The sequence below is a fragment of the Chanodichthys erythropterus genome, chromosome 12 (genome assembly GCF_024489055.1).
Source record: "Chanodichthys erythropterus isolate Z2021 chromosome 12, ASM2448905v1, whole genome shotgun sequence".
In the NCBI taxonomy this organism is placed as follows: domain Eukaryota; kingdom Metazoa; phylum Chordata; class Actinopteri; order Cypriniformes; family Xenocyprididae; genus Chanodichthys; species Chanodichthys erythropterus.
In genome coordinates this window covers 35,485,770-35,507,187 of record NC_090232.1, presented here as the reverse complement: position 1 = coordinate 35,507,187, position 21,418 = coordinate 35,485,770, and the positions used below count along the sequence as shown (strand labels likewise).

Below are 21,418 nucleotides of genomic sequence, written 5' to 3'. Positions count from 1 at the left end.
AGATTTCTAGTTTCCAATATGATTTCTGGCGGATCTAGCCAGGGGTGAGGGGAAGTGCCCCTGCCCTGTCACTCATCCCCGATCTACGTCAATTCAACCCACGTAAACACCGCTCATTCAAAGACAGGTGTTTATTGCATGGACGGCGCAAGAGCATAACGTAGCATAATAAGTGTGCAGTTTATCTTTAAAATACTGTAGGTGCAAGTGGAAGATCCTTTTATTAGCCTAATCAGGGGCGGATCTACCGGGGTGGCACGGGGTGGCAACTGCCACCCTAAGAAAAGGCTTTGCCACCCCATCTGCCACCCCAAAATTATCAGAGAATAAAATAGAAATGTTAGCAGTGTTTCAAGTACTACTGTTTTTTAGCAGAGTCCTTGAATTTTCTTTATTTTTTGCGAGCTGATTCACCGATCGCCCACTCCACTTTCATCGTGGTCTTTCTGCCATCCGACGAAACGGTAACATGAAATCAATAAGAAGATCCCGATCACAGAAACTAGTTAGGTAAGAATCTAAATGTATTTTATCTTTTCTCGATTGCTAACACATAAGTGATGCAGTTGGCCCAGTTTCCCAAACCATTCGTTGAGTTCTTAAAACAAAGACACATTTTTCAAAACGTTTACATTAGGTAGCAAAACTGATGACAGACCAGTCAAAATCTGAGAGAGAGCTGAATTAATAATTTACAGGGGTTTTAAACTTTCACAGTACCAGTACTTTAGATGAAGGAAATTTCACTATGTACAGTAAACTGGAGCATACACCCTAAAACTTGTGATTGTCAGCTTTCTCTGAAGCTATTTGTACTGTATTTTTTACCAATGCACTGCTATAGTACTGTATATACTGTAATGAAATTTGGCCAAATGTGCAGAGGATGCTGAATTTAGTTTTACTGTAATTGATAGTATACTGTATTGTGGTGCATACTACTGCAATCTACTGCAAGATCAATTTATAATAGTAAAATAAAAAAAGAAAGAAAAAAGTAATTGCTGTATGTTACTGTATCTGTAAATTTATTTTTGTATAGTGTAGTAGACAGAGTGAGCTGCAAAATAATTCCTGAATCCCAGTAAGCGGTATTTTTGTTACAGTGTTACATGAATTGATCTCATATTAACCGAATGAATAATAATAAAAAAATTATTTAATAGTAAAATGAATTATAAATTAATGAAACACATTAATTAGTTTCAATGAACTGTAACTGTATTCTCTGAATTATTTCCTCTTTTGCTTCGATTCGATTTCAGTATGCACTTAAACACTGCACACATCACATGAGAACATTCTTTGCACTTCATAAATCACCAATTGAATACATACAAGTATATTGTTCACCAACAACAATCAAAGAAAAGAAAGAGAAAGGGAGAAAAAAAAAATCTGTATGTCTATACTTAAGTCCAAGTGGAATATGAATGTCTCAGTTCCGTTTGTGTGGATGTGTGAATGCCTACAGTCTTTGCAGGAAAAAAAAAACGATAAAGAAAAACATGTGGAGTCCTCAAGTGACGCAATTACTCCGTAGTGCAAATCCAGCGCAGCTCTCCCTCACTGCGCAAATCCAACACGACCACCGAACGCTGACAGTCCAATCTCCTCAAACTTTGCGATGCAACATCCAAATAATAAAACAGTTCAGACATCTATTTAGAGAAATAATGATGAAGATGGGTAAGATTAAAGGGTTAGTTCACCCAAAAATGAAAATTCTGTCATTTATTACTTACCCTAATGCCGTTCCATACCCATAAGACCTTCATTAATCTTTGGAACACAAATTAAGATATTTTAGTTGTTCCGATGGATTAGTGAGGCCTTCATAGGGAGATATGACATTTCCTCTCTCAAGATCCATAAAGGTACTAAAAACATATTTAAATCAGTTCATGTGAGTACAGTGGTTCAATATTTATGTTATAAAGCGACGAAAATATTTTTGGAGCGCCAAAAAAAAAAAATATATATGTATTTATTATACTATACTATACTATACTATACTAAATTTATTTATATTATTAGACTTATTAAGTGATGTCCGATTTCAAAACACTGCTTCAAGAAGCATCAAAACACAATGAATCATACAATGAAAGTAATGGGGTCCAAAGTTGTTGGGGCATTTTTTCAAAATAACTTACTTTGTGTTCTGCAAATGAAATGTGAAGGTGAGTAAATGTATCAGTACTGTAAAATGTTATAACCAGTTTAAAAACACAGAGGGTACTCCGAATGAACTGAAGCAGCAGCTTCAAGGGTTAGAGCTGAGATTCCTATCTGGATATGCAGATTGCAGAGGGGAGCAGCATGCCATCCTGCCCCGAGATACACAATTGCAGTCTTAGATGCATTAATTATGAGCCATTCTGTCTAGTGAGAAGATGTGATGGATTTTATTTATAAACTTTTTGGGAGGGTAAGGTGTAGGGTTGGTTGCTTTCTGAACTCCTCTGTTTTCCAGTGTGAGTTTCATGCATAAACATCTGCCATAAAGTTTTATTTAATACAAGGGGTCTTCTGAACATACAGGTAACCCTCAGGCCTCAGCCTTTAGAGAAACATAAACTTTTCAAAAAAGACTTCTCACAGTTTTAAAAATACTAGAGTAAAAAGAGAGGGGGTTTACCTTTTTTGGAAGAGACAATATTGGAAAAAATTGACATTGCAATGTTTTGTTTTTCTGCTATATATATTGTGATATGGAAAAAAATTCACCAGATGACTTGAATAGATCTATTTGGAAAGAATTAATCTTAGGATGATTGGGGTGATTTTGTTGGTGAGTGAATATGCATAGAAAATAATGAACTAATTACACGCATAGATAAATATAATAGAAAAAAAAAGTTAAAATTACAAATTAAATAGAGCATTATATATTACAGGTAAGCCTAAAGGCCTGTACACACCGCTTTTACGCCTCACGTTTTTCGCGTCGGTGTGCACACTCATTTTGTTTGTCACGAGGCATTAAACATCGGCGATAATCGCGCGCGATATTCGTCCCGGTGTGTACAGGCCTTAACAGTATTCAGGTTCAGAAATTGAATAATCAAATTTAAAATAACACTACATAGTCTTCACTTTATAAATTAAACATAATTAATCAGTGTTACAACTAGAGCCCGTCCGATATGGGTTTTTGGGGTTCGATGCCGATACCGATATTAGGAAGTAAAAAAAGACAGATATCGATATATCGGCTGATATTCTTTATGTGTATATTATAGTTCAGTATCAGTAAAAAGTTTGGACACACTTCCCATTTGTGTGTCCAAACTTTTTACTGGTACTGTATATTTAATACCATATATACATAAACACATGTTTTGTAATGATCACTCAAATGTGATGATCAAGATATGACGTTATAAAGATATGTAATGAAGGCAGGGTATTTAACAATTTAACAATAAACTTTATTATCCAAAATAAGCCTGGCATCAGTGCACTGAACAGTAAACTTCACTTATTATAAATAACTTTACAACACAAATAGAACAATATATAACTTGAATGAAGAAAATAAACAAGGTAACTGTGTTGGGCAAAGTCTAATGCCTTTCATAATGTTGGGAACATGGGCTGGCATATGCAAATATTGGGGGCGTACACCCCAACTGTTACGTAACAGTCGGTGTTATGGGGAGATTCGCCTGTTCTATGGAGGTCTTTTAAACAAATTAGATTTATATAAGAAGGAGAAAACAATGGAGTTTGAGACTCACTATATTTTCCATGTACTGAACTCTTGTTATTTGACTATGCCAAGATAAATTCAATTTTTCATTCGAGGGCAACTTTAAGCACACGCACAGAAAGCTGACTGTCAGACGCACGTCTCTTTAGTTTTAAACTAAGTTCTCTTTCACGTTTTATCGTGCTTAAACTGCCAAATACACACAAGGTTACGCAAAAAACACACAAAGTTCACATAAACACAGTCGGTTATGTCTGTGAACATAAACAGTGGGGACAGAAATTGACATCCATTGTCGAGACAATGTCGGACTTTGTACAACTCGCTCAGGGCGGGGTCTATACTAATACGACAGTGTCCGTCAACAGTGAGCAGGGCCTTTACAAACTGACGTCACTGTACAGAATCTGCTAACGGCTTGTTCTGAGACGTTGCTTATGATTTATGGTGATTTAAAAAAAAAAAAAAAAGGAGTGGGTGGATTTTTATCATTATAGGGTGGTTGTGCACACACACAAACACGCATTTATGTTCAAACACCATATAAAAGTAAAATTTGCATAAATTTAAGACCAAATGCATGGATCCAATATACTGTTACACATGCGTTTTATTTCTCAACTGTTTATGTTCACTTAAGACATAACAACTATGTTTACTAAGATACTCTCAAAGACTGGCGTTTTTACATAATCTTGCTTGAATTTGTCAGTTTAAGAGCAAGAAGACGTGAAAGAGAATTCAATGCAGTATTCAAGCTTTTTCTGGGTGCGCGCTTCGGTTGTTTGCCCACAGTAAACTTCAGTAAACACATTAAAAAAAGGGTTCTGCAAAACACTGTGTCTATACCGGACGCAAGCGACGCGATGCGACATGACAAAAGATAATAGAACCCATTATAATCAGTGATGTTGTCTACACTGCAATGCGAGTGACAATTTTCCGAGAGTATACTGATGCCTCGTTCTATTTATGATATAATGACATGAAGGACAAATACTTTGCAACGGGCGCTTTGTCATGTCCAGTGTACCAGCTGTTGTGACAACGGTCGCTTCCGGTGTAGACATGGTGTAACAGTTCTAGGCTATATCATAATTAATTCCCTTAAACTTTTTAATTGACAGTTGACTTTTTAAATGACAGACCTGCTTGTTATGTAAAAAGTTGTCGATTTTAATGAAAAGGAAGCTTAATATTTCATTTCCAATCTTCAGATTTTGGCAACCTTGAAAATGTTTTGTTCTTATCTGCAATTTAATGGCATTATACGGAGGATATGTTGTGCAAACTTTTTAACTGAATGACAGACCTGCTTGTTATGTAAAAAGTTGTCGATTTTAATGAAAAGGAAGCTTAATATCTAATTTCCTATCTTCAGATTTTGGCAACCTTGAGAATGTTTGGTTCTTATCAGCCATTTAATGGTATTATACGGAGGATATGTTGTGCAAGAAATTAGTTCTTTTATCAGTAAGACCCTGAAGGTGAGCCAAGCAAATATTAAGAGAACAAACTGTGTGACAGAGGCCCATCAGAACCATTACTGAGCCGATTATACAGCATGTAAATCACGCCGTGCGACACAGTCGGCAGAAAGGAGCCAGACAGACCAATGACCATTAAGCTGACAGAAAGCAAATGAAGAGTAAAAACACCACCGAACTCAACTCGTTTCTCCCCAAGCCAAGTGATTCATAGTCCCCCAGTCATCCAATCCTCTCTGCACTTTTCGCCACCTACCTACCTCTGATTAAAGGGCACTTTTTAATATCTGTCTTAAAGCTTTGCCACGATCTTTAAAGCAGACATTGTAACTATCTTTTGGTGAGAGTGAACCATCATTAAAATCAGGAAACCATAAAATACGGCAGAGAATGAATGTGTTATTTCACACCTAACAATAAAGTCAGGCTGGATCTTAATAGAGAGCCACCAATTAATCAACGTCTAATGGCAACAAAAGCAGAGACTGATTAGGGCAGAGAAACGACCTGGATGGATATTACGTGCCATCTGTGTGCAGGAAACAAATAACATCTCCACATATCAGAGCAAACCAAGGCATCTAGCTTCGCTTGTGAATTTAATTTACCCTCCACTGATTGTGGCCAGAGTATTCATTTCCTTCTTGGTGGCAGCCTGTGCCAGCTGGATCGGCTAGATTTCTGAAGCCAGGTCAAACCTTTAAATTTTACCTCATTTTAAAGATATTTTTACATGTTTGCTTACAAACTACAATAAGCATTTACATAAGATGGCAGACAGCAACATTATTTCTTTAAAGGAACATTTTACACAAAAATTAAAATGCTGTCCTCATTTAGGATTATCAGTGAATAATGATACATTTTTAGTTTTTCCACCCAAAGTTATTATACGGTTTCTTAAGAAAAGGAACACTTTTTTTTTTGTTTTGTACTTTCTGAAGCTTAAAAGCTTCAGACCCCATTAATTGTAATAGTGATTCAACAGTTTTCCTTTTGAATTCCACGTGGGGAGTGGGAGGGATAATAATATGCGTTCAGAACAACAATAAGGTCATTAAATAATGATGGAATTTTCCCTCTTTTTGAACTATCCCCTTAATGCTCCATTACTTTTCTACACTGTGGTCATTTCAGTGTACAAAATATTTTAAACATTTACAGAGCTCATAAATTCAGACTCTACGCTCCCATTTAGGTGTTTGAGGTGGATCTGCGTAAAGTTAGGGGTAGGATTTTTTAAAAGAAATTAATACTTTTAACTCAGCAAGGATACATTAAAATAGTAAAAAGTGACTAAAAATTCAGCTTTACAGGAAAAAAATACTTTTTAAAACATATGTAACAGAAAACTATTTTTAAATTATAGTGATATTTAAATGCAGCATAAGAACATTTTCTAAAAAAAAAAAATCCTTACAAACCCCAAAATTATGAACGTTGTGCTTACATTTTGGAAGCAAATTCTGATCTAAATTGTAGACCAGATTGATTTGTGTGGAAAAGTCAGCACAAAGACACTTTTAGAACTCGAATTTTCACTAGGGCAATCTCTCTAAATATGTATGCACCAACCTACACAAACTCAGACTTCTGGACTTACGGTGCACAACCTTGCTAAGATAAATTAGATTCTGTCTGCTTCAATATTGTTACTAAACGCTTGCTCAGTGAGAATTATTCTTAATTTACAAAAAGGAAAGGTTTTCTGCCTCAATATTGACACTCTCTGTGACTTTCATGTTGATTTTAATTTATCTTTACACGAGCAAATACAAGTTTGTCCGATGGCTATGCAGCTGTTTTCTGCACCAGACTTCTCATTCACATTTTGTCCGATTAGAAAACGTCTGGCCTCATCTTCACCTTTAAAATTCACAAAACTTTAAAACTGGCTGCCTTGTAGCAAGTTTGAAGCTCACAACATATCTAGTGATATATAAATATTAACGAAATCAGGTTGAACAGTGAATTTAAAAATAGCCTGGACTTCAGGTTGAATACAACTTAAGGTCTATAGCTCTACCTATAATTTCATGATTTTTTACTTTTTTAACAATAAGGCTGTAACAATGGAAGTGCACAGGGCCAAGCAATAAACATTAAAATACATGCTTTTTTTAAAGTATAGGCACAAGACCTAAACATGAAACTAGTTTCACTGAATTATTTCCCTGTCTGTGAAATGTTAAATGTTATATATGAGAGAGAATCATTCAAGCTACAGGAGGATCTGCGTACTGTAAGTGTTTTTGTGTTGTTTCTAGTTTGATTTTAGCGCTGTGTAGTTGCTAGGAAGTTTGCTTATTGACTTCACGTGGCAAATCGCATTTGTTCTCATTTCGCTACAAGCCAGTAAGCCGTGGCCAAAGGCAGCTTTACTATTTAAACAGTTGTAATTTAGCATTTATTAGAGAGAATCATTCAAGCTACAGGATGATCTGCGTACTGTAAGTGTTGTTGTGTTGTTTCTAGTTTGATTTTAGTACCGTGTAGTTGCTAGGAAGATTGTTTACTGACTTCACGTGGCAAATCGTGTTTGTTCTTGTTTCACTAGGAGCCATAAGGCGTGGCCTGCTGAACTTGCTAACGTTGCTAACAAGTTGGTATAAACTCTGAGGTCTACTGCGGCAGCGGACGCAGCAGCCCTTGTGTGAAGCCCTCCCCGTGTGAAGACCGAAGAGTGTAAAGACCAGCGACTACCAGTGCAACTCCACCGAGCAACGACACCGACAAGGCACTGGAGTATTGCACATTTCTTTTTCATTCTTTTCTTCCTCTTTATACAGTGTGTTCTTGTCTGTCTGTCTTTTGACCTTTTATAGATATGTGCTTTCAAATTCCCACTATTACTAACACTCGTAAATCACGTGCTACACGTTGGAGGCAGTGCAACCATAACAATCTGCGTAGTTTACCCATGTCATCTAGTACATTTTCTCTCACACCTCACGCCAGATTGGGAGGGGTGGTGGTACTGGTTTGCTTATGTCCAGTGAATGGAAGTTCAATCCTTTACCATCTCTCTGTGACAATGGCTCATTTGAATCGCATGCAATTACCATCACCTACGCTACTAAAATCCATGTTGTAGTTGTTTATCGTCCCCCAGGTCAGCTAGGTAACTTCTTGGAGGAATTGGATGTGTTACTCACATCCTTCCCTGAAGATGGTACTCCTCTGCTAGTACTTGGAGATTTCAACATCCATCTAGACAAACCTCAGGCTGCTGACTTCCACACTCTGCTTGCCTCATTTGATCTCATGCGAGTGGCCACCTCAGCTACCCACAAATCAGGTAACCAATTGGACCTCATCTACACATGCTGTGGCTCCACCGACAATGCACTGGTTACTCCACTACACACCTCAGACCACTTTCTCATCACTTTTAATCTCAACCTGACCCCTAACTCAACTCTCACTCCACCACATGTTACTTTTCGGCAAAACCTACGCTCCCTCTCACCATCCCGCCTATCCTCTTTGGTCTCATCCACACTTCCTCCCCCTAACCAGTTCTCATCACTGGCTTTGCACCACTCTAACATCTTGCTTAGATGACCTCTGCCCCCTTTTAACCTGACCAGCCCGTGCCACCCCCTCTGCCCCCTGGCTCTCTGATGTTCTCCGTGAGCATCGGTCTAGACTCAGGGCTGCAGAAAGGAAGTGGCGCAAATCTAAAGATCCTACTGACCTTAGCTCATATCAGTCACTCCTTTCTTCTTTCTCTACTAATGTCTCCAATGCTAAAATCACATACTATCACACTAAAATTAACAATTCGATTGATTCCCGCACCTTTTTTAAAACCTTCTCTTCTCTTCTTTACCCTCCTCCCCTCCCTCCCACATCAACTCTTACAGCTGATGACTTTGCCACATTCTTCACACATAAAATAACAACCATCAGCGGCCAATTCTCCACACCACACACTTGACAATAACATCTTAATGGAAAACACACAAAATCTCTCCTCCTTTTCCATGCTCTTGGAGGCAGACATTTCAAAACTCATCCTTTCCAATCATCCTACTACCTGTCCGCTAGACCCTATCCCCACTCATCTTCTTCAGGCCATCTCCTCTTCAATTCTACCTGCACTCACTCACATTATCAATTCTTCACTTCACACTGGAACATTTCCCACAGCTTTTAAGCAGGCTAGGATTACCCCACTGCTTAAAAAACCCACTCTGAATCCAGCACTTTTGGAAAACTACAGACCAGTATCCCTTCTTCCCTTCATTGCTAAGACACTTGAGAGAGTTGTATTCAACCAACTGTCTACTTATCTCACACAGAACAACCTCCTTGATGACCACCAGTCTGGTTTCAAGAGTGGCCACTCAACCGAGACTGCCTTGCTCTCAGTCACTGAAGCCCTGAGACTGGCACGAGCGACTTCAAAATCATCAGTACTCATCTTGCTGGATCTGTCTGCTGCTTTTGACACAGTTAACCACCAGATCCTCCTGTCAACACTCATGTCGAAGGGCATCTCGGGAACCGCACTCCAGTGGTTCAAGTCGTACCTCTCAGGTAGGTCCTTCAGGGTATCTTGGAGAAGTCACAAGTCACATCATCTTGCTACTGGGGTACCTCAAGGCTCATTGCTTGAGCCACTTCTCTTCTCCATCTATATGTCATCACTACGATCTGTCATTCAGGAGCATGGTTTTTCCTATCACTGTTACGCTGATGATGCACAACTCTACCTCTCATTCCAACCAGATGATCCGACGGTTGCTGGTCGCATTGCAGCCTGCCTGACAGCCATTTCTGCCTGGATGAAGGACCACCACCCTTCAACTCAACCTTGCAAAAACAGAACTGCTTGTGGTCAGTGCCAACCCAACACTTCGTCATAACCTTTCAATTCAACTTGGGTCATCAACCATTACTCCTTCCAGGATAGCTAGGAACCTTGGAGTGGTGATGGATGATTCTTTAACAACAACTGTCTCATAATTTTTTTTTCCAAACGCTCAAATCATGACAAAAAAAAACTGTATTTTTTAGGCTGGTTCAAGCTAATGCGCATATGCAGACCTAAATGCGCGTCTCTTGTGCCTCATTTCTGAGGCGCGCGTCTGACTGTTTTTATAGAAACCGGTGCTTCTAACGGCCGCTGCAGTGACGCAATTACTTTACAGGTCGGCGATTGGCTCTTATTTTGAAGGTGGGACTTATTCCGCCATATTGAGCGTTAAACTTTCTCCCATTCAAAACAATACGAGTGACATCTTGTGGTGCCATCACAAAGGGGCACAAAATCGCTCTCACGGACCTTCTCCGGGTCTGTACCTGGCTGGTGGAATGACCTGCCACGCTCTATTTGAGCAGCTGATTCTTTAGCCATTTTCAAAAAAATGATAAAGATGTATCTTTTTCACCAGCACTTGACCCAGTAATAGTAGCACCTTGTTTTCTATTTTCCTTCCATCTATTTGTGTATTTTGATTTTTTTTTTAAATAAATAAAAAAATAAAAATTCCTTGCTACAAGCACTTAACTGTCATAACTGTGACTTCACTCAGCACTTATGTACTGTTGTTCTCATGTTGATTTGATTGATTCTACTATTCTCATTTGTAAGTCGCTTTGGATAAAAGCGTCTGCTAAATGACTAAATGTAAAATGTAAGTGTAAAATGTATATGTGAATCTGTCTAAAAAAAGTATTTAAAAAAAAAAATCTATTCTGGACAAGTTTAAATAATAGTCAAATAATAAAAATGCAATCCTGAATAATTCATTAAGTGCAAGAACATGATTTAACAAAATGTAAGACCAGATAGGAGTCATGTCATGTGACTGCAGTTTTAGCCATCTGTAAGAGATCAAATAAGACATCAAAACCAGCTACATGCATTATAAATTATTACAAGTTTCAAAAAAGATATCACTTAGGTATGAGGACCAAACTTCTCAGAAGCCTACTCATTAAAACAGATACTGGACTGTAAACAAAATATATAATTCAACTTTCCCATTAATTATTCAATGTATTTAGATAAGGTAACAAATTTGATGACTTGGATTTAAGCATGTAAAAATAAAACATAAGGAAAGATTTTATTTGCCAGTAAAATTTTCAAGAGTTTGTTCCCATTAGCTATATTGCACATCTTATTTACTATAAAACATAACACTTTATTATCGCTTTAGAAACATTAAACATATAAGAGAAGGCTTTTTGAGATGTTTACTGAGCTAATAGAGACATATTAGGTTTTTGGGGGAAAAGACACAATTGGCTGCCAAATGTTTAAATTAAATTAAATTGTAAATTTGAGAATGGACATTGAAATCCCTAATTTCAGCTAGAGGTATATGAATTGTGGTCACTTGCTAAATCCAAAAAAAAAGCCTACAGCCATAAAATTAAAAAACAGAAGCAAGGACGGATATCACAACTTAATTTGTGATTGCAAAAATAATCAAACCCCTCACAACTCACTCTTTTCAGGCTTGAAAATAGCACCATATGTTTTGCTTGTATCTTTCACTCCAAAGCCAACTACTGTATTTGAGGATGTCAACTCAATCAGCTGAGAATTCAACTTGGCAGCCCTAAAATTTTCCTTTTCTTACAAGCCGCGTTTCACCGGCAGTCAAATAAAGGTTCAATTTCACATAAAAGACGAAGTGCCAAGAATGGCAAGACTATCATACATCAGCATGGATCTCCGTCAGATGTCATGGAGCAACAGACAGGCAAGATCAAAAAGACAGAGAGATGGAAGCATTAACCATCTCTCTGAAAAAATATACTGTCCAAAACAGAATAAAAATGAAATTCTGATATTATTTTTAGACTGTGTCTGGAGTGACATAATCAATCTGAGCCAGGGCCAAACTGACATTTTTGTGAAGTACTGAAAGGCCAACTGACATAGACAAACTTCAGTGACAAACTACTTGAGAGCATAAGGGCTGAAATCAAAACCTGCCTATTTGTTCCTCTAAACAGAAAAAAAAAAAAAAAAAAAGATTCTTGAATGGCATTGAAGCCTTACTTGAAAATTGAAAAATTAATGGGCAACAATCACCCACCTGACAAATAATGTTCTTTGCATAGCTCTTGAAGCTCTGAAAAACTCTCAAGTGTTGAGCTAATCTAACCAGAAATTATGGCGCTTCAGAATGGTATTAGTATTGCAACATTCAGAACCGATGTCAAATTCTTGGAAATTGTGATGAATTTAACACATTACCCTAAACAAATCATCTTCTGGTAACCTTGTTTACCTATATAGTTTGACATAACATTAATGCATGTGGCCTGTATGTTGTAAGGTTTCTATTTTCCCCCACAATAATTAAACTGTCATTTACAGTTTAATGCTTGTTTTCTTCCCTGAAAAACAAATGGATCAAAGAATACATTATCTGGAGTTAAAGAATACATTATTTTCCATATGTTGAAAGTATATGAAAAAGGTGGGCAATTCCAGCGTTATGGACGTGACATTTGGAGTCAAAACTTGAAATATAAACGCTCAAAGAATGCATTTAATAGTAACATATTGAACCGTCTATTTATATATTCATAATCCCTTACTAAAGGAGTCCAGACATTAGAAAAATGTCAGTCTATTCAACTGTTTTATATTTTAGATGAGGGGAAATATACAGCGTTACGGACGTGACAAAAAAAGTCACTAAGATTTGGGTGACAACATATTTTTTAAGAATTCTGTGAATTACATTGCGCAAACCAAAAGTAATACTGCCCACTGAATGAAGAAGGGTTGGCTCTCCACAGAGCATAAAATAATCATTTTATTTCATTTTTCATGTTCGCATTAATGAGGAAAAAACAACGTTACGGATGTGACAGTTTTCCGTTACGGATGTGACCGGTCTGAAAGCGGCACAGAAGACTGGTTTAAAACTGCTTTAAAACTTTCACAGAGACCTCAAGCAAGCATTTAAACCACCAAATGTAACGTTATACTCTGTAGTGCAAAAGGTTATGGATTAGACCTATTTCTCATGTTGACAAGCATGTGCGTTGTTCAAGAATCAATTTAGAGACCATGATTTTCCTTCTTACAGAACTGCTTGCTAAAATACATTGACAAATATTAATGTTTCATAAAGCAGTTTAAAATCGCATGTTTTCCCCACAGTCAGGTGAACCGATTGACACTATTGCCAATCGCAATCATGTCAGTTTTATTTTTTGTGTATGAATGACCACACGTTTTTTTTCCGTCTAGTTTTCAGAGTTTAAAGCGGAGTCTTGAGTCAAAATGATCAAACTTTATTTCAAGTCAAAATTATTGCAATCTTATTATTTTCATTTTGTCAGCTTGATCGTGCAGATTGTGATCAATATAGGCTAGGCTATTCATTTTTAACCAACCGGTAACGCGACATCCCAATTCCCGAGGGAAGTGTCCTATGAGACACAATGCTCTTCTATAAGTTGTACTGTTTCATATAGGCCTACCTTTTGATGTTCATATTTCGTTCTCTGGCAAGAGGAAGAGAAGATCGGTTCATGTGCACCTGATCCGCCGCTTACAGGCGCTGCAGTAGCTAATCTGTCACGCGCCGTAGGCTATTAAAGAGCGACATCTATTGTTTAAATTTTGTTATAAAATCGACTGAATTTGAAAGTTAAACCTTTTTCATATTAAAACTAACAAAGCACAAAGAGTATTGCGATTATTGGATATGTTCTGATATGGTAAGCCTGAAACAGATGATAGCAATATAAAGAAGCAAACTCATAGGATTTAATATGAAGCGTCCGTAACGGTCACGTCCGTAACGCTTCTTATGGTTGTTCAGAGCAACGTAGTGAAATGAATTGTTGATCCTAATAAGCATAAACATAATTTAGCTTTGCATATAAAGTTTCAAGTTATTTGCATTTATAATTGTTATATGACATAAACTTAATCTTTAAAACGTTACGGACGTGACAGAGCACTGAAGCGTCCTGACCTCTTTATTCTAGCTCTTATAAATTCATCAGGCAGTGCTGTTATGACTAAATGAGTGTATTTATTTCTCAGGCATGTATCCATCTTTCTACACAATGCTTACTGCTAAAATAAAGTTTAAAAAAATGGGGTCTTTGATCCCTTTTTTTGAAAGCATGAAATATGGTTGGTTGAAAATTTAATTTAAGCATTGTTGCTTACCACATACACTCTAAAGAAAAATGGTGCTATATAGCACCAAAAATGGTTCTTTGGCTCGTAATCATAGCGGAACCTTTTTTGGTGCTATATAGCACCTATCTTTAAAGGTGCTATATGGCACCTTGTCGTATGGTGCTATATAGAACCATAAGAGGTGCCATATAGTACCAGCAGTGGTTCTTTGGCTCGTTATGATAGGGGAACCTTTTCTGGTGCTATATAGCACCTATTCTTATAGTTTTCTAGCACATTTGTCAAATTAGAGGTGCCATATATTGTTTTTTGAGCTAGCAGGGCCCGTTATCATGCCAGGTGCTACTGTAGATGAGTCAATATGCTTCTAAATTACACTTTTATGAACGATAATTAATAATTTCTTACCAAATCATGACTTCAAAGATTCAAAATCATGTACTAAATGCTTACTGAAAAACAAAATACATTACACTTTCAAAACCTTTTAATTTATTTCTTTCAGCAGCAAATAAACTCACATTATACTCCCCTTTTATACACATACAAAATAATGCAACAAGCTTGAAATATGTACATTTTGAAGACAATAGTCCTGTTTTTACATACTGAGTTATGCTCTGAAGTCCTGCAGTTTCTTTTTTGTCCTTCGGGATTTCAAAAAAAATATAGAAACTGGAACTTAAACCATAAGAAAGGGAGCAAGAGAGAGTATTGACTCCAAAAGTCTACTCACAGATTGAGTTGTACACTCATTTTACAGTGACAGGAAGTCCGACTGCATCCTTCAATTTCAAAACAACATACTTCAAAAAGGTCAGTGTCTTTTTCAGTCCTTTAGGGCACTGGATTGGATTTACATTTACATTTAGTCATTTAGCAGACGCTTTTATCCAAAGCGACTTACAAACGACTTACAAATGATTTGATTCCAAACGCAAAATATACACACAGGAGGAGGCCCAGTGCCATCAAGATGTCCTCACTCTACTCTGTGATTAACTGGCCATCCAACGTGAACAAAATGTGGTCATACTGCATGAGATGATCCTCCCGCAGGCTTTAGGCACTATCTTAGGTGTTGGGATGACAGGAGGGCTGGTCTGAGCATGGCCCTGGAGAAGAAGGGTAATAGCATTAACCATCTTCACATATTTATTTGAAAGGCAAACCTTATAAGCTAAATTATAACAAAATGTGCAATAAGTGTCGTGCTTTGATTAGATTGTGCTTCACACACTGTAGTCACCTGTTCATGGCTCACCTCAATGTCAAACAGCAACCCCAGGTCCACCTTGAACAGTGCAGGCAAGAGGAGAACAGCTGCTTCCAACTGTAGGCCTTTAAACAAAATAACATCATTAGGTTAACATAACACGGGGGATGCTTTTACCCAATACTTTTTTGTTTTGCTTTTTAAACATTCATTACTGTGTGTAAAGCCCAAAGTATACTTCGTATTTTATGCGTATGCTTTTTCTGAACTCAAAACAAATTAAGATCTTTTTCATGAAGTCTGAGAGGTTTCTGTTCCTCCAATGATGAGGGTGAGTAATTAATGACAGAATTTTCATTTTTGGGTAAACTAATCCTTTAAAGGTGATTACCCTTGCACAAATCAAAGCAATTCTCAAACAACACAACTGGATATTCATACAACTTCACATTTGTACGAGACACACACTAGAGCTGCAGGATTCTGGATGAAATGAGAATCATGATATTTTGGTTTCAAATAGAGATCGCAATTCTCCCACGATTCTAAATAGACAACTAAAAATAACATTTATTTTACTAGTTCTAGCAAAATATTAATAGCTGGACTCTAATTGCCGGAAAATGTTTAATTTGAATGAATTATTTTTAAAAAATGGTTTTGAATATATTAATGGCTCATTAATAAATACTTGTTTCACTACTGGATGAATCAGGGTTTAACCTTATCCAATCTATTGAATGAATGATTCAATGACAACGTCACTGGTTGCCACCTAGTGGCTTAACAAGGTAATTTATATACAACAGTTATTTGAAGCACCATGTTAGTTTCGATTTTCTCTATTTTGATCGCTATCTGATGTCCAGTGTTTATATCCTAACTGTAAACTTTTGTCTTATTACTTATGTGATAATTTTAATATTTGTGAAAGAAATCAAATAACCAAATCCTTGAATAACTACAGTGTGGTTCAAAACTGCTGTTTCTGGATCAGTGGCACCATGATGTTCCGGTAGGATTTTTGTCAAAGGTTTAACAGACGCAGGCGAATCATTGTCATTAATAAAGTAGGATCGCGTGGGTGTTTGAATCGAGATTGCGACCTTTCTACGATAAATTGTGCAGCTCTGACATATACATACAAAGTAAATCAAAGGGGTTTCGGACAAGCCAGGTTGATGATGTATGTCCTCAATCATCTGTCTGGTTATCCTAAATAGTAAACATAAAAAAAAAAACAAATTCGGTCACCTTTTGCTAGCATAACTACAAAATACACAAATTTAGACTTATTTTTCTGAAAATAAACCAAAATAGAATATTCTTACATTCAACTCAGAAAGTACTCCTTGATGAGGTCTTCAGGACTTTCTCTCAGGTGAATGTTTTCAGCCTGTGATAAAGCAATTGTGATTAATTTTCTTAATTAAAAAAAAAAGCACAATAATCTGTAATAGGAAATCAAATTTTTGCAGATATGCAATAGCAAAGGACAAGAAAAAGAAAATAATTCATATTAATGACTGGCCAAATTTGCAATTAATATATTTATGGACAATACCAGCAACACTTGTGGCGTTGAGGGATCAAACAAATAAATAAATAAATAAATAAATAAATAAAAAGGAGCTAAAAAAAAAAAAAAAAAAATTCTTTATTTTTCCAATGCGTTTCAGCACACAGGCCTTCGTCAGTGCTAAAATACTACAGATTTGCAATTAAGAAATGCATCTGAATCAGTCATTGGTTTCATTTAAAATTATGAATTTATAATATATAATTATAAGTCTGAAAATAAGACATGCATCAATTAATAAATTAGCTTTACACCCTAATATATTTAATCATTCTTGATTAAAGGGATATTTCACGAAAAATGAAAGCTAGCTGTTAATTTACTTACCATCAGGCCAACCAAGTTGACTTTTTTTCTTCAGTAGAACAGTAAAGATTTTTAGCTGGAACTGTGATTAATTTAATGTCAATGGCTACTGTCAAAAAAAAAAAATAATAATAATACAAAACAACAAGAAAAAAAGTCGCATGCATTTGAGATGGCATAAGAGGGAGTTGATGAATGTTTTGGAATGGATAATTCTTAGTCTAAAGTTTGTTAATGAGGATGACATTCAAGTCAATAGACCACATTAGATGGATTTTATTCAAACATGTCCAACATTGGTAATTCATATTATCTATTAACAATTATAGCCGTTTTTATAGAAATTACTTACCATGTAAAGTTATTGCAAAGTGTCCTTAGTCGTCAAACATTGAGGAGCTTTAGATCCTAAAAGGGGGAGGGGAATCAGTGTTTATAAATGGAAAAAAAAAAACTTGTTTGCTGCAGTACAAGTAATTAATTAGTAGTGTAAATACTCAGCCATTTCATTCTACTAAAAAAAAACACCTCGCGCTAGTCAAATGAAGTAACGTTAAGCCTTAAATATGTCTTTACTCACACACTTTATTCGTCATTTTGGTCGAACAAATCAGAGCTAACGTGAAAAAAAAAGACAAATAAAAGAACTGACAAACATTACTTTAAAAACCTAAACTCAATAATTGTAATGCGAGGATCCCCTCAGCCTCGACTCGAGCGTCTCTCCCGCTCCCCACGCACTTCCTGCCCGCATCATTTCAAATAGCACGCGCTGCTTACACGGTAAAGGAGACGTTTCTTTTAAAAATTATTTAGAGACATATTTACATGGTCCAAACACTACAACAATACATTTCTATAGAATAAAACAAGTAATGCAACATCTTGTATAGAATAGAAATATTCAATTAGCGCTAACCTTTATAACGTTACTGCAGGCCGCGAAAATTCAAAAATTCGGTAAGTTACGATTTCGTTAGTATTCATGTTCACAAACAACGCTAATTAACTCTAAACCGCTAAAACACATGTTCAACCTTTGCATTTTCGAGTATATTAATTAAAACATTTCCAACCTACCCTATTTCATCCGAGTCCAGGGGAAAGAAAATGGCGGCCGAGCAGAAAACTCCAGAAAGTCTTGTGAGTCATGACGTCAGAAAGAAAAACCGTCTGTCACGGGGTCCTTAAAGAGAAATTATCCTTTGGCTGAAAGTGAGATATTTGAGCAGTTGAGTGTAGCCTACTATAATATTGAGAGCAATTCGCAGAAAGACGAAGTAATCAGACTCAAATAGTTATAGCAATCCAACTTACACCCATATTCACTAACAGTGTAGAGGGGCTTGGGGACAAAAAGGTTGAGAACCAGGTTATGTTTAGAAAATACACTGTAATTTAATGTTGTTTTTAATCCTTTCCCCAACTAAACTAAGAGAATAAGAGAGTTAGAGAACCTTTAAAGAACTATACAGAGGCTTAACAGGTTCTTTGTATGGCAGTGGTGCTATATAGCACCTTAACCACAGCCAGGGGCGTAGCAACCGGGGGGGACGGGGGGGACACGTCCCCCGCACTTTTAGAAACAGGTGATTCTGACCCCTGGTTTTTTTTTTTTTTGGATCCAGCGTGAATATTTCCGGCACCGGCAGTGTTCTCTGATTTGTTACTTAGATTTGAGTGAACTAACATTCAGCCAATCACAGAGCGAATCATCTCTTGGGCGCGTCTGCTATGAGCTTCAAATCTCTTGTTGCTGTTGTGAGTTATCGTTCGTTCATTCACTTTGCTATTAGGCCGTCTGGGATAAAATGCACCCCAGAAAAAAGCAAAGGGCGATTACATCCTTTTTTCAAACACACACTGTAAGTATGTTACAGTATGTCGCGATGACACGAATCACGCGATAAAGTTTTCATGTTATGATTTAAACTAACTGTTACTATAACGTCAAAAGACAACAGAACCCGTATGGACCTCGTCACGTCGCGCCGGATTCAGTGTGTTAAATGCTGTCCTACTTGTCGCTTAAGCGTCTGCTAAATGAGACGTAACAAATTATTGGTTTCTTCTGTCTTTTGTTGCCAACGTGCTGCTCGCGGAGTAGAATTATCCTTTCACAATAAATCAAAATTGTTTTGCACCGAATATCTTAAAATACTTTATCAAATTTAAAATATATATATTTTTATACTTTATGTAAATATTCTACTTTATGTCCTAACTGGTCTGTAGGAAAGGCAGGCTGTGACGTCACTGACAGAGAGAGGGGACAGTTGCTCAACCTCTCCAGAATGTGTACAGGTGCGATTTGTATAAAAAAAGCAGATTGACTATTTTTAAGGCAGTGTTACTGCTTGCCAATATTTTAAGGAATTACACATCAATTTAATTCCTTAAAACAAAAGATCAACCATCAATCACCTTTATTTATATAGTGCTTTTAATAATACAGATTGTGTCAAAGCACTGAACAGTATCAAATAGGAGAATAGAGTAATTTATAATGACACGATTAAACACTGAATTTCCAGTTTAAGGAATTTTATTATTGAATGCAGAGACGTCATTGTCTAGGTCAGCTCAGTTTAAATAGAATCTGTGTAATCAAATCAACGATAATCGCTAGAAAAAAAAGATAACATTTTCTATTTTATGTTAAAATTAGCTTTATGTATAAAGGCTGTGTGTTCCAATAGTGTTAACTACTGTATTAATTAATGTATAATTATAATTATATTAATTAATGTATATTAACGTATAATTCAGTTTGGAAGTTTTGTTTAAAAATCTCACTTCGATCATGAAAATATTAAAAACTTGTAAATATATATTTTTTTAGGTTTTATTGATATATTTTCATAAAATGTATGCTGTATAAAATTACTGTAGATGTAATCTGTATACTCATTTAACACAACTATTAAGAAGTAAGAAAAGTTATTGTTCAAATGTAGTGTAACTGAAATATTTTAAATATCATAAAATATCTTTATCTAAATAAAGTATAGATGGTCTCACATTGGTCTCAAAGTCCTGCAGTATTTTTAAATTTTGAGGATGATTTCACAAAAATAGGTTCCTGTAAGCTATCATGGCATGTTCCCAAAATTGCCACTAGGGTGCTGTAAAATGCCAATTGGTATTCTATTTAGAATTTATTATTATGAATATCAGCTTTGGGTCACATCACCATACAGCTGTCCCCCCCACTTTTAAAATGGCTGCTACGCCCCTGACCACAGCAAGGAACCGCTGAAGAACCACTGAAGAACCGCTGAAGAACCATTTTTTTTTAGAGTGTATATTGTGGATAAACAAGGCAATTTTCTTAATTTCTGTTAGAGCACATTAATACAGTATATTACAGACCTAAATGGACAATTTAAAAAGGGTTTTGTTCTTTTGGTTAAAACTTTTTTTTTTTTCATGGTAAAGATGACCTTTGCGTGGAATTGCCCTGGAACTTTTCAGGCTCAGGTGCCAAAATTTAATAGACTGAATATCACTGAATTTAATAACTTAAATGTTGGTCTATTTTTTTTTTTTTTTTTTTTTTTTTAGCTTTTACTTATTCCTTAAAAAAAAACACTAAACTTGCTCAAAAACATCCCCGTTTTATGTCATCTTATTTATGGCTTCTAGATCGAAAACGGTTTCAAAAAGCCTGCTCCACCACAGATTCACTTTCAAGCCTCCATTACATGCCATTTTTCTTCAATTCTTCAGCTTTATTATTTTTATTTTTTGTTTGATTTTATTTCTTTATTTTTGTGCTCAGGAGTAGGCTACTTATATACCTTTGTGTGTCTGTTTGTAATAACACTGTGTCTTATATTGTTTCATGGCTGTGACAGTTTGAAATGAAAGGCACAAATTTCTCTCTATTAAACAAAATTTACTCTGTCTCACCTCCCAATGTCTCTCTAGGTATCTTCCCCCTCTCTTAACTTTTCTCTTTCAACATTTTACTGGCTGAACC

General features: G+C 36.3%; 1 long non-coding RNA gene across 1 annotated transcript; it reads right to left on the bottom strand.

Moving 5' to 3' along the window:
• Window positions 1–14,708: 14,708 nt before the first annotated feature.
• On the bottom strand, window positions 14,709–19,049 carry LOC137033008 (uncharacterized). The gene is made up of 6 exons (XR_010896787.1): window positions 17,789–19,049; window positions 17,458–17,545; window positions 16,883–16,947; window positions 16,697–16,766; window positions 15,600–15,676; window positions 14,709–15,450 (listed from the first exon to the last, which is right to left on the bottom strand). It is a non-coding gene; the product is annotated as an uncharacterized lncRNA (long non-coding RNA).
• Window positions 19,050–21,418: the final 2,369 nt, after the last annotated feature.